The sequence below is a fragment of the Ammospiza nelsoni genome, chromosome Z, assembly GCF_027579445.1.
Source record: "Ammospiza nelsoni isolate bAmmNel1 chromosome Z, bAmmNel1.pri, whole genome shotgun sequence".
In the NCBI taxonomy this organism is placed as follows: domain Eukaryota; kingdom Metazoa; phylum Chordata; class Aves; order Passeriformes; family Passerellidae; genus Ammospiza; species Ammospiza nelsoni.
This window is the reverse complement of record NC_080669.1, coordinates 26808965-26823959: the sequence shown is the minus strand read 5'-3', so window position 1 is coordinate 26823959 and position 14995 is coordinate 26808965.

Here is a 14995-nt window from a genome sequence, read left to right as displayed (position 1 = left end):
TTTTCTGAGGAGGCGTAATCCAAAAGTTTGAAATTGTTTTAAGTACTAAATGGAAAGAGAGAAGTGGGTATTTTTTTCCTCTCTTGAGCTAGATGTGTTCAGCCAAGACTTTCATATGGAGTAGGACTCTTCCCTTATATAGTGTCTGGTGAATGTACAAGACTGTTCTGAAGAAATGTCAAAATGGGATTTATGATTTTTGATGCTTCAACTTCCTTTCTTGGCCTTCCTTACTGATTTTTAGTTTACTGTTATTAGTTCAGTTCATACCTCCCAGGTACACGAGATGTTCTCAGATATGCTTTCTGACACACATATGGGAAACCTGTGTAATTATCTGTCATGCAGAATTAGCAACCACAATCTGAAAGGTTAGGTTTGTTTCTTAAGAGTTTGTTTATAGCAAAATACCAATGTGACATCAAGAGAAGGAAATTACTGGCTACAAAGAAAAACAGGGCCAAACAATTGATTATCCAACTCACTGGGTTTTAGGGGACTCTGTAGAATTTCTGAAAAGATTTTGTTAGTGAAGAAAAAGAAATTAAATGCCTTTTTTTTAACATTTTGGAAGTGATTTTGATTAAAAGCACACCGCATAATGCTTGGCTGTTTGCACTAACAGTTTTTCAGCCAGCCTCTCTTGTTTGATGAAGGACTGCAAAATCTGGCTGAGAGCAATTCAAAGGAATAATTATATAACTTCATCAGTTAAATCTCACCACTGCTATTCCCAGCAAATTTGACAAGGACAGAAAGCAAGGGGTGTTGCACCGAATTTCCAGCGAAAGACTATGTTTACTTTTGGAGCAGATGTTTTCAGCACATTTGGTTTAACTCATTGTCCCAGACCCAAAACACAGGCAGACAACAATAAGTGGACTAAAAGCTAACAAAAACAAATATCAAGATGATCTAAGACATTTTTCAAAGCAAACATAAGCATTCAATCGTTATGTAGGGTTCAGTTTTGTATTTTAAGCATTCTGCCATATAGGAGGTTGCAAAACCAAAACTCATTCAGATTCTAATTTACATATTTCAGTATATTTTAAGGCGGTAATCCAAGCAGAGTCATGCTGAAATCAAATATGTCAGTGTGCAAACCTTAAGGCGATTTTCATAGCTACAGCTGAGTCACTAACGCAGTTCAGCCACTCAGTGAAGTTAAATATAATAAAATAGAGGTACATGTAATTGTATTTATCACTCTTTTGCTTGTCGCTGCATTTGAACATGCTCAGGGTTGATTTAATAAAATCTCCTTTGGCAGAATTTCTCTTGTCTCTTTCCTTTACTTTCCTGTAAAAAGGATCTTTGTAAGCATGAAAAACCCAGATTACAACTAGTATTAAATGAAGTATAGACACAAAATGGTTGTTTGGGGATTTTCAAGTCTCTGCACTATTTGTTTGCTTTATTCTACAGGGGTCTCAGAGGATAAGAAACTGATCATTATGACCTGAACTGAGTTTCAGTATGCCTTCTCATACATTTAAAGCACTAACCTTCTAGTTTGTTTTTTTACTGCCTTGGTAGAAGTTGGTAATGAAAACAAATATGTACCATTTAAGGCTGTCTTTCCCATAAGTAGACATTACAATGGCATTAAAAGTGCTCCTCTTCTATATACTCCTGTCTGACACATCTGTTACCAGTACTACCTGTGCTCCCTTCCTCTGCCCAGTTATCTCTTAAGCGGCAAGGTAAATCTTGCCATATTAACTGGTTGTTGATGCGGAGCCCAGGAAAAAGAGGTACTCTTTTTCACCATTAGAATCTTCACCACTGTGGAGATTTAGTGCAACTACAGCCAGCCTGCCATCACAGGAATGGCGATGCTGCATTGCTCCACTCCATCCTCTCTTTCTCAGCCAACAGCCATTCAGAAGCAAACTCAGGTACAAATTAAAGTCCCCAGAATGACCAGTTCCAGAAATGCCCCCTGTCACTTGTGCTGTTCTGGCAGTGCTCTGTTGATTTGAAAAATGGGGCAGACAAAGGACTGGCAATGAAATATTGGTCTACTATGACATGTTTACTGCAGAGAGGAAAGCTTCCTTTAGAATTTGGGTTTGTTTTGAACTGCAGTGGACACCAAATATCAGACCTGTATGCAGTGAGGTGGTCTGAAGGTGAACTCCTTCCCAGCAGGTCAGCTACCTTGTAAGAGACAGAGAAGGAAAGTAATGAGGCCCTAAGAGCATTTCATGTCATGATGAGCATGTCTCGGAAAGCAGACACAGCTGTAACAGAGTGGTGTAAATACAAAAAACCCCCAAACCTCCCAGCAAAAACTAAGTAAATAATCAAAAATTAATTCCCTCCCACCCCCCTTTTTTTTTTAGCTGCATTCTCCTAGACTTCAGGTTGTTCTGTGGCAATTTCCAAATAAACTCAAAACACAAGGACTAAAAAAGTGGTTTGTTTATTCCTATGCTGTATAGCAGGGAGGTGGATGCTTCAGTTCCTCGATGAAGAAGCATTTGTTAAACCCAAGAAAACGTAATTCAGTGACATATCCAAAAAATCACATGAGTCTGTCAACTGCAACATGGCCTGACAGGGAGTATATCCTGGACTTCATCAGTCAGCTTTATAAGGGCAAGGCAGAACATCAAAACTTTCACTACATGGAAGTTAAGGGACAACAGCACCATATCCTCATCTCTGCACATCCTTGGTTATGAACAAGAAGTACAGAGCCTTTTCTTTCTCACCAGTTTTCAGTAGGAAGGCTAAAATACATTTGTTACTCCATTTTACTCTGCTGGATGCCCCAAAAGTCTAAACCTCCCTGCTGCAAAGCTCACGACTTTATATGGCCAGCTGTGAATACAAAATCTACCATGCTCCTTCTTGCTAATGCTGCTCAGCACTGCAGTAGTTCTTTGCATTTCAAGGAGAAAAGAAGACCTTACCTCATTAACATTGGGCTAATTACTCCAAACAACCTTAACAGTCTTCACAAAGAAAGAAAGCTCTTGCCATTTACAAAATAGATAGATTGAACTGATACTAAAGTGAATCAATCAACACATAAAAAGCATGCAGAAGTAAAAGGCACACATCTAACAGATTTAAAAGCCCCTTTATAAACAAGAAGGACCTCAATTATCTTCAACTTACTGGAATACCAATTGTTACTAAAACCACATTGTTTCTGACAGATTCACATTATTTCCCCAGTATGGGGAGAAGTAGCTATTTGAAAAGCAATTAATGAATATAATTTTTTAAAATATGTAATTCAAAGCAATTAAGGCCCTATCTTCTTTTATATCAGATGGGGAAAACAGGATGAGTACTTTTACTGCCTATTCAAACTGAACCACAGATGTGTCAAAAATTTCTGAGAACAATAGTACATTGCAGCAGAGCTGAAACATTTACAAAAAAAAAAATTACAAAAATGAAAATTTTAAAAGGAAATAATATAATTTCATATATCAGAAAAATGTTACTAAGTTATTCTTAACCCTACAGTCCAGCAACATCTTTAAAGCAGTCAGCTTAACATAGATTGACCTAACGTGCTCTCTAACTCAGCTGGTACTGAGTGCCTAAAGCAGCTGGTGCAAGAGGTCAAGTGCTGAGGCTTTCGCTGGAAGTTATCTCAGCCTAACAGGACTGGATTTGCCCATGGGAAAATAAGGGAAACACAGCACAGAACCTTCTAAGAATCAGGGTGCCCACCCATCCAAGTACTGGAGTTGTAGTCCTGGCGTAATCAGTTTTCTTTTCAGAATAGATGAACCTGTTGCAGTGTGTTTGTTAAGTTTATCGTATTGCTCCCCCATGTTCTGTATTGCTCCCCCCATTTTATGTAACCGGTTCTGCCCTCCCCAGTTTCCCCACCATAGCCCTGCCACTCATTTTGTTACTATAGTTACTCCCGCCCTTGGTGTTGTCAATCCCTTAAGTTATATAATTCCTCCTCCCTCTCATCTCCTTATATATATGCTTGTTCTCCTCCCTGGGCCCAGTCAATCACCCCCCACTCCTCCCAAGTTACCAGAAGCTTCTTTGCGGAGGTTATGATTGGCTGTGGTCCCGGGGCCCCTCCCTTACAAAGTAGCAATTGGTTTTTCCATAATGTCTATTATGTTAAGTTAACTCCCCTACCTTTCCCTATTGGTTCTTTGTAATCCCCTCGCCTATATGCCTCCCCGCTTTAAAACCTTGCTTCTCCCTCCTCTCTTGGTCACTCCCTGGTTGTCGTCTTGGGATCCACAATAAACCTGAGTTTGACCCCAGAGAGTGTCCAGCTCGTCTTTACTCGTCTTAGCAGCAGCGAGCCCGTCTGCAGCCAGCACAGCCCGAGGCCATTAGACGCTGAGGGGTGCTGGCAGGATTGCAGCTGGGTGTTTGGCTGACCTCAGCTAGCCGGACATTCGACCTTAAAGGCTGGACACCTCGCCGCATGAACCCACCAAGTGGTGGAAACAGGCTTCTCGGACAGGAATAGGTGGCTCCCTCTAACACTTGCATTCCAACTTGCTAAATATTTTGCTTATACTTACTGTATAAATTTTTTTAAATTTTTGCCTTTTTCTATTTTTGCACATGCATTTCTCCTGCACCTTCTGCTTTTTTAAGTAGAAAAGGTGAAAGGATATACTCTAAGAATTACTGAAAATGCATGGAGAAATGTGGTGGAAAAGGTCACGTAACAATGGCAGGAAGACAGTATTTCAAAGTGTCATGGTTTGATGCTGGCGCAATGCCAGTGCCCCCATGAAAATACATTCTCCTGGTGTCTGCTGTGAGATGTGACCAGGAATAGAGCAAAGGAGGCTCCCACTTAGAAACAAAGAAGAGAAAACTTTATTAACCTACAGCTATATGTAAAAAGGAACACACAGAAAGAATGAAAACCTTCCAAAAACATTTCCTCCTTCCCCCACCAAATTTCCAATACATCCATCCCTCAGATCACCAACTCTCAGTCCATCACCACCCTTTAGATAATCAATTCTCAGTTCATCAAGGAGTGAGGAGTCCCTCTTGTGCCATAGGCTTCCCCTGGAAACACAGTTGAGACCTCGTGTGTTTCCATGTCAAACGTGGCACCACCCGGAGATCATCGTGACATCTTCCTTCCATGCCCAGTGCTTTCACCACTGTGCATGGACCAGAGCTGCTTCTAGGGTTTTCCTTTTAAGGTTGCTTTGTCCAGTTCCAAAAAAAGCACAGTCTCTCACTTTCGGGACACCAGTCCCCCCCGACATTTCACCCCCTGGGGCTGAGGGGTCTCAAGAACACAGATATTCTCCTCCACTGAAGATTGAGGGCACCAACCACCCTCCTCACCGGCCGTCTCTGTTCACACACTCCTTCACATAACATCACAGCACTCTCTTGGCTCCAAGCCATTGCCTACCCCTGGAAGCAGTCTCTGTGTCACAGGAAAACTGGTTCTGTCCATGGCCGTACAAGAAAAGTCCAGCCAAAGGCTACTCCATCACCTCCGCCCACCTAGGATTCTTCTCCACTTCTCTCGTGGCCCATTTCCTTTTTCTCATCTCTATCTCTCTTCTCATTCAGCTCCAGGAGGATCAGCATTTGTAAGGTTTCCATCATCCAAGAAAAGGGTTAAAAATCTCAGGCTGTGCCTGTCCAGAACTCCCACACTGCCCTGCCAGGCACCTTCTCGTCTCACCCCCGCCCAGCCGGCAGCAGCTGGGCAGGGGAGGTCTGAAACTTTCTCTGACTGGAACCAAGAGAAAGTTTTCCTGGCAGGTCTCTGCTTTTAACCCCCTTTGTTCTCTGAGGCGTATCCATGTCCTCAGTGGCCACACCAGGTGCCAATATTCAAATCTGAGCACCTATTGGTTTGACCACAGCATCCCAAAAAACTCACTTCCTCTCAAACCACAGCACAAAGTAAGGCAGAATTGCTGAATCAATTGTGTTGCCCGCTTCAATTCTTATGGTTCATAATTTCCAAGAGATTGATTTAGCAGCCCTTCCATTATATTTGGAAATATAATGACTCAATGTTATGTTTCTTATGTTTCCCTTAGGCCATTGCACAGCATGCAAAATACTCCCTGGGTACTCCTGGCTGACCATCAGATTGGGGTCCTGCACAAATGTGCCCTGATGTGTTTCTCTTGGAAGGATAGCCATGTAGCTTCAGGCACCAGAGCTGCCAGAGAGACTGAAAACTTGAATTATCAGTGACTTTCCTCTCTCTCTTTCCCCTCCTCGGTCGTCCATTCTTCAGGAGCTGCTCAGCTGACCTGACAAAGTATTTCCCTTAATTCACAGGGAAAGAGGATCTGTTTTATTTTAATATGAATCTGCCAGTCTCAATTCATCTGCTTAGTATAGTATAAGTAAATTGGTGCACTTGCTTCAAAGAAAGACATTAAGCTCCCTTAAGTAACACATTTCCCCAGAAGGGAACAAAAGCAAAGTAGAGAAAAAGCCTTCTACCCTGTCCTTCTCTGGCAGAAGGCTTGGCTGGAGACAGGGAGGGATCATGTTAGGTTTGAGGCAGGGGCTAGATCTGCTTAGACACTTTTCTGATTCATTTGATCCTGAGCTGGGCCAAAGCACTCAAGTCTCCTCTTCACATGGGGCTACACCTAGACCTGAAGAAGATGCTTCCTGATCTACTGCCAGATAAAAGTTATCTCAACACATCAAAGGTAGAAAAGAGCCACTTCTCATAAACCAGATGTTATGACCTGTAAACATATTAAATAAATTTTTTTTAAGTTTTCTGCCTTCTTCACTGCTTCATTCAGGGCCAACATGCAATAAATCTTGTCCGTATTGATTCCAGACTTGTATGTCAGACATTAAAAACTTGTATTTCAGATGTGGAATTTACATATATAAAGCATAATATTATATGTAATATAATACATAAATATAATATATTTATTCTTACTTTCAAGTATTTGGGGACGGTATAGAAGGAAAATTTAGAAAATGGTGGGGAACACAGATTCAAGGAAAGATAGATTGCAATGGGATTATTTTAGGAAAATCTTATACTAGAAAACCTTTATTTCATTTGATGTGTATACTATGAACCATGCAATCAGTAATTTTAAGGAAAATTACTCTGGCAAAAATAGCCATCATGTCTTTGAAATATGAAGAGTTTTGGATAAGCTGACATCTGCTGTAATTAAAAATAGAAAAGTGGGGTTAGCTGCCAGGGATGGAAGAGAATGAGTATTTGGAATGAGCAAAGAGAAATACTTTTTTTCTTTTTTTTTTTTTTTTAAATCCAGACACTCTCAGTATGTACCTACTGTAAATGGTTATTCCTCATTTCAGGGGATTATGATATCACCACTCTTTCAGGACAATTTACCAAATGTTCATACTAAAAAATCAGAAAGCCATGGAAATTGCTTTTTAGAATATCCAAAGACACTACAATAACATATGAAAAATAACATTTTGTCAATTGGTGCTGAGGACTGACCTGTTAACATGGAATAATAAGGGATAATTCTGACACACATGTTGTAACCCCATTTTTGTTCCACAGTCTCCATAAGTATTCTCTTCAGGTTTGTTTTTTCATATGGACGCAGGTTTTTTTGAAACACCACCAGACTTTCACATGTTGATATTTAAGGATCTTTTTCTCCAAGTTCAAAGTGGTCCATCACATCAAACAGGAAATTAAGGAAATGTGGCAGGGGGTCTACACGGATGAGTGAAGAGCTTGTGATTGAACTTGGACATAATAAAATTGTACAATACGTGGAAGCACCAACAGGAGGAGCATAGAGCTGCTGTCATGTCTGGTAGAGATGAGGGTAGGAAAGTCAAGGTCTACATGAAAGGAGCATCGGATGCAAAGGGAAAGAAATGTTGTTCACAAGTACATAAACAGCAAAAGGAAGACTAGGGATAACATGGACCTGCTGCTGAATGGGGCAGGGGAGCTGGTGATGAAGAACACAAAATAGGCCAGCATATTCATCTTCTCTGACTTGGTCTTTATCAGTAAGAAAAACCTTCAGTATTTCCAGGCCCCTCAGACCACAGGCAAAGTCTGGAGCAAGGAAAATTTGTCCTTTGCAGAAGAAGACTAAATTGGAGAGAGCTTAAAAAACACTGGGCATATGTATGTCCATGGGGCCTGAGGAAGCTTTCTGATTTTAGTGCAAGGCCGTTCTTGATAGTATTTAAATAATCATGATGACTGATTTTAAGCAGGTGGATCGGGGTGAAGCTGCAATGGGAGATGCAGGTTAAACTCTGGGTGGGAGCCTGAGGCAAAAGACCAGGAACTGTTGACCCTTGGCACAGCAAAGGGCACAGGGACTGGACACAGGCACTGCAGGAGCCCATGAATCCCAGACTTTCATATTTTCAGACTATAAGGATATAAAAGCTCAGGGTTTCTTTGTTCAGGATCCCTCCTCAGAGGGCAGCTCAAGCTGCTATTCTGTTATTTAGTTACTGCACCAATTTAATTGTTTTAAGAACTGGGACATCAGAGATTCTGCCGTGGGAAACGTGGGGTCAAGCCAGTAAGGAAACCCGATCTGTGCAAAGGGGCTTCAGCACCACCTCAGGTGGTGCAAGTATGGAAGTGGCTCCTGGCTGGTTGAACTGGGAAGTTTCCTTAACACTGGTATTGGTCATCAAGGCTGGAATGAGGCAAATGTCACACTCATCTTAAAAAATATTAAATTTTATCTGCATTCAATAATATTAACTGTCAGCATCACTTATGCCAACCAAACAAAATAAATTTGAGATCTTAAATCATTAATAAATGAAACTCCAGTTTATTTATTCTTCAATTATAAAAAAAAATTGAAATAAACTGTGATAAAAGATATATCAAATTAATTCAGGAATATAGTTTTCTCCATAAAATGAATATGAGTTTGGGTCTTTATTTCAACACCAAATATATGTGTATAGTCATAGTGCATAATGTCAAACTGCAAGAATCTTCATGGAAAATACAAATGTGCTTCTTCAAGATAGGCTGGCATCCTTTCTGTGAATTTGATTTATTGCCTTTATAAAATTGAAGTGCTAATCTGCTTGGGGTTGTTGCAATTTTCTGTTTGTTTGTTTGTTTGTAATTGTAGCAATTAGCAAGGTCATATTTTTTTCTTTTAAGAAAATTCCATCTGAAAGTAAAGATATATTTTAAAAATTAAATTAAGGTACTGAAGTCTTCCCATCATAGTATATTCCGTTTAAATTCTCACTGAATAAGAGACATCAGGATGACATTAATTTTTGTGCTTAGAATGCAATTTTGAGAAAAAAATACCATGGCCACATGAAGGCACCATACAGACCACAAAGTATTTTTTCTTGCCTAGGAGGTCACCTGCTGTATACCAGAACCTTGGTTTTCCATTTCATACTTGTCTTTATCCTGATATGCTGCTTACCCAGAAGCAGGTGAGTAACAACAAAAGCTTAAAGTTTAGGCAACTAAATCACTTCCCAACACCTGTGCTACATTTTGCATCCTTTCTCTTCTTGTGCCTTTACTCTAGATTGGTAAATAACTGGGCAAAGAAATAAAAACTAATTTATATTTTAAAAAGGTGTCCTGAAATTTTTCTAGGAATATGTTACATGCCCAGCCTATCCAATTTTTGGAAGGTAAATTACATCATCAACTGCTTCATCCTCTGAGGAGGCAGGTAATGACAGAGGAAGTCTATAGATCCTTTTCTTGATCCATCCTCCACCTCTATGAAACAATCACTAGCAGTGACCTGTAAGGCCAGCCTGGATGGTGACACTCCACCTCCTCTGCCTCATGTGAAATGCCATGGGCAGACAGTATATCACTTCCACAAGAACATCATTGTTCAGAGGCAGAGCATAGCAGCATGGGCATTAGCATGTTTCTTGCAAATCCAGTTCAAAATGTTCCCGACCAATTACAGGAGCATTTTCCACTGATTCTGGCATGCAACTGAAAGCCATGCCAGCTGTATCAACTAAATTAAAAAGGAATATACTTTTAAAGAAAGGATAAAGACACTGGGTACCTGGGTGGCCTTTGGAGGAATTTATATGGTAGTCCTAATACCATTCAAAGGCTCAGGATCAGATGTTATTAATATTTTAACCAGCTTCATATTTAAGCCTCTTCCACTAGCCATACAGGCTATAACCTCTCTAGCAGTCTAAGTGCAATTTCTTCTTTTCAGCTAGCATGTAACATATTTAATAGTCTATCATATATCATGAGGTAAACTAAAGTTATATACAGCATTATTTGTGAAATCCTGATTTGCAGCTCAGGATCGCTTTCTTGCACATCACATGTTAACACAAGACAGCTGTTGACTGCATGTCTTTTGAGAAGAATATTGCCAAAAGACAGAAGTATGTAACTACTTGAGTTTACTGCATCAGAATGTAGAGTTTCACTACATTTCTTTTTCCCTTTATGCTTCAGCAAGAGGGACACAAAAAGTGAAATTAATTCTGAGTAGTTTTTTAAGTACTTGTGGCAGCACTTTGAGGAAGGAAAGAAAGAAATAGTGAAGAAATTAAGCCTCACTGTTACAAGTAGATAGAAATATTTTCTTTGCAATAAAACAGAAAGTCAGTGGCTGAAGGCCAAATCACTGTCTGGAGAAAAGGAGGAAGGAAAAACGCAGGGAAAACAGAAATAGGACATTGGTGTATAGTTGACAGAATTGTTGATCAGGTAAAAGAACTAATAAAATATGTATCTTTAAAAGAAAAAACATGAATGAAGATAAGAAAAGTTTGAACATGTATTTGCTGGATATCACCTTTGAGTGTTTTATGTTTTGCTCCCCCTATTATCATTGAGCTTTCACATGAGAATGCAAATTAATGGATATGGATTAGTGGATGTAAATTAAATCCAGTGATAAACTAGAACCTAGAAAAACTTCTGCTGAAATTGAGTTTTGGCTGTGAAATGCATACAGGATCATGATGTGATTCAGTTAGCAGAATTTTTTCTTTACCATCTGTTCCATGCCTTGAATTAATATTAGAGTCTTCCCTGGAGAGGGCTTTGGAGTCTTACATGTTTCTGCTTCAAGGAAACAGCCAGTTGAGATTGTCCTGATAAATATCAGTGATGTCCAAAAACATTTGCTACAGAAAGAAGCAGTAGAAGCCCCCAAGAATATGCCTCTTCTCCAAGGACAGTGCAGATCAGGTTGTGTAGATGCAGATCAGGCTTGTAAAGAGAAGTAAAAAAGGTTATTATTGCCTTCTGATACCACAGCAAATATAAACAAAGGAGCAGGGGAGCAGGGAGGGGTAGAGAAACACATTCATTTTAATGGCATTTTCTAGTAAAGAAGTTGTTACTATTATTGTTATAAAAAAAATTCAGCTAGATGAGAAAATGTAATCTATTCTTTGCAACTTTTTATTTTAGGATCTTTCCAAATAGAATAATTTTCATCAGGATAACTTGGCTCACAGTCTCCTTTTGGAGACATTCAAAATCTGCCTGGTCAAAATCCTATTTACCCTCCTCTATGCAAACCTTCTTTATCAGAGGGTTTGGATTAGATGATCTCCACAGGTCCCTTCCAATCCCAATTATCCTGTGATTCTGTGAATCCAACTGAACTAAAATGTCTAGCAGCTGAGTTCAGTTTCCTTTTTATGTCATTGTGGTAATTAAAGATTAAAGGGCAAGATACCTAATACATTTGTGCTATCGAAATATGCCTTGATTCCAGTCAGGTGCGGGTTCATTCTTGCAGTAATGGGGAGGAGGCACATCTAGGACCCAGAGGTTATTATACACCACCTCACCTTATTGCTGAGGGCAAGAGCATAGAAGTCTCTTCTGGAGAGAGGAGAGTCCTGCTGGCTAACTGAATGTGATGGAGGGTGATGCTGGTTCTCAGCAATCACATACTGGAGCAAGCTGATTCCCCTCTCTTGTGCTTTTATTATTAATATTGTTGCTGTCACTGTTCACTTTCTTATTTCATTGCTATTTCCAACAGCAAATGTTAAAATAAAATAACAAATTGTTATTTCCTCAACCCATGATTTTGACTTTTGGTGCCTCTCCAGCCATCTTCAGGAGTAGAAGGGAGGAAGATGGGGATCACAGCAAGTGATACAGTTTTGAGAATCTGAATGGGAGCAGTAAACTAGGAAGTACCTTTTCCAAACCATGAGATATTAGTACAAGTTCAGAATTTGAATAACAATTCTGTGCCATACATTAACTTGTAAAAGATCAGCCATTCACCTCTGTGCATAACATCCCCTAGAGAGCTCCTCCTTGCTATGACCTTCCTGCTATGCTCCAAGAGGTCTCAGTCATTAGTTAAGCCCTGGCCACTGCATCCTTAATGGAAATCATAGAAGCACAGCCTAGGGTACACCTCAGCTATGAATTTCAGTGTAGTGAAACTCAGTGCCAGCTTCAGGAATACTGTAGAGGTCAACAACCATTACCCCCCGTGGCAGTAACTGTGGATTTTCCCTTCATTAGAGAAGAGATGTTATATTAGTGAGGGCCACAAGGTGACATTTTTGTCGCTCATGGGAGTTTCAGTCTACCCTAAATGTTGTGAAGGTTCCTGGAGCTCTGAAGAATGATATGAAGATAGACAACTATGGCGCTGTTTCTGTATTTCTTCTTAAGGTTTTTCATCATATCATGGCATTTCATTAAATGTTGGGTGCATGGCACAACCTGGCATGTTGTCCTTTTACACTTAATGAGCAACTGTAACACCTTTCCTCTGCTACACTTCATCTTAACAGTGAGTTTGCCTCTGTAAGCTCATTCCTTTTATATTTAATTTTCTGAATTGTTTCTTGAGGTCATTCTTGCCTAACAGAGAGCATTAGGAACTATTCATGGCTTAAAAGTCAGGCCTTTGAATGTTCACAGGATGCTGACTTCAGCTGGATGTTAGCTCTTCTGCAACCCAAGAGTCTTTAAGCTGCTAATGTCCACAAAATGAGACTATAACGGTTATGAGGATGTGCTGGACTTAGGCACTGAACTGGTGTGAATCCACCAAGCGTTGAGACTGATTTGTCTTATTTCCGTTTTTCGATGTTGTACATAGCACATTTTGCTGCTTCTTAAAATTGACATTTTAACCTAGGACTTAAGAAAGTTTTGGATTCTTGGTATATCTTTCAGTTGGTCCAAACTTTGATATTAGACTGATCTACCTTACTGTAGCCCTACAGGAGAGATCATTAGAAGCAAAGAGGTCCTTGACACCCAGGCTAAAATTTTGGTACGATATGAATCTCTTCAGTAATTTTTATTCTCTCTCTTCCTTATTATTACACATTAAATGAAATGAAATGAAGGCTGTGGAAATAATTAATTTACCTACAAATCCTGTTGCAGATCTCTGTCAAGAGCAGCTGCAAAACTTAAAATTTATTCATCTCAGCTTGGAATCAGTTTAAATAGATTTTGAGAGCTTGTGAATATACCATCAATTATATCATCATGAGAGTATCATTTTCTATTATCAGTGATGCTTACAAACAATGTCTTATGTGTACTCAGAAAAATATGTGACTGAATTTGCTGAGATGCTGTATTCAGAAGTATGGAATACTTCTCCTCCAGTATTTGCTGCTCATCCTCATGGGACTCTCTGATTGATTAGGAAACCCTATAGTGCATTGGGGTCACAAGGACTCAAGCCACTTGTGATCCCAAGAAATATTCCTGAAGAGTAACTGGAAACACCACTTTGCAGAGATCTGGCAGATATCTGAATAATCACCTCTCTGGCACATTTCTCACACTGAGGAGCTATCACTAAAGGATATTACAGAATTCTTACCATCCTATTTTCATGTGTATTCACTGAATTTCCTAAGCTTACCTTTATAAACCAGCAAATTATTCAGTTCCTTTGCCATTTTACTGAATTATTTAAACTGAGGGGGACAAAATTCTTGAAAGCATGACAAATTACAATTTTAAAAAAAGTCACATAAGAAGTCACATAATCTTTTTCATTATTCAAAGGAAGTACAGGATCTGAACTAAGCCACTTGTCAACAATTTAGCCTAAATATTTCATGATGAAGATTCTCCTGGAATTTTGAATGAATACTCTTCCTCCTCACATTCACACTGGTCATTTCAGAGCTATTGAACTACAGAAGACCTGATATCTGTCACCTTGCTCCAGCAGCGAGTGCTGACTGCGATGGAGTGTTTCGTGGCAGTGAAATCTAGAGACTGCACAAATTTATCTTACTGAACATTGTTTGTGACTGGAAATGTAGGATCTTGTAAGGGAATAATAAATATTTCAGAGTTTTCTTAACAAATTGACAGGGCTAACAAACATGCATATAACATTTTGGATTAGAAGGTCTCACATATTGCAGAGCAGGGAATTATGATTATTGAAAGCTGTAGAAAGTACTTCTGATATACAGAATTAGGCTTCTGAGAAAACAGTATTATTATTTTTCTCCTGCTCTCTTTACTTAAAAAGTGACATGTGGTGATGAATTCTTTAAGACAAAGTATTAATAGGCTGTATCCAAAAGGCCGGGCATTTCCCAGTATGCTAACAGATTCCCCACCAGAAAAAATTTCGTAAAAGTAGATATTTTTGTTGTTGTTGCAATATTCAAATGATGCTTCTTCTAGCACAAATAGTTAGGATGAATGGGTGACTTCTCACTCTTAAAAAAAAAAAAAAATTGAAGAGAATTAGCAGTTGCCCAGAAATACAATTTTTTTTTACTTTCTATGTAGTTAAAGAAGTGATGCTTTCCCTTCAACGATTTTAAAGACTGGTCCTTCACAAACACTAAGCTTTTAAAACTTGTCTGCAGAATTGACAAATGTTATTTATAAAGCAATATACAATTTAATCATAGGAAGTTATGCAACCTTTGAGGAGTGAAATTAACTTCAAATTACAATAAATGTCTTCTTCTTTATAATATTTTGCTTTGGGATTATGATGGTGTTTCCTAACAGTAAACACAGTGTCAATAGCCATGGCATAGCTTTTACATATGATCT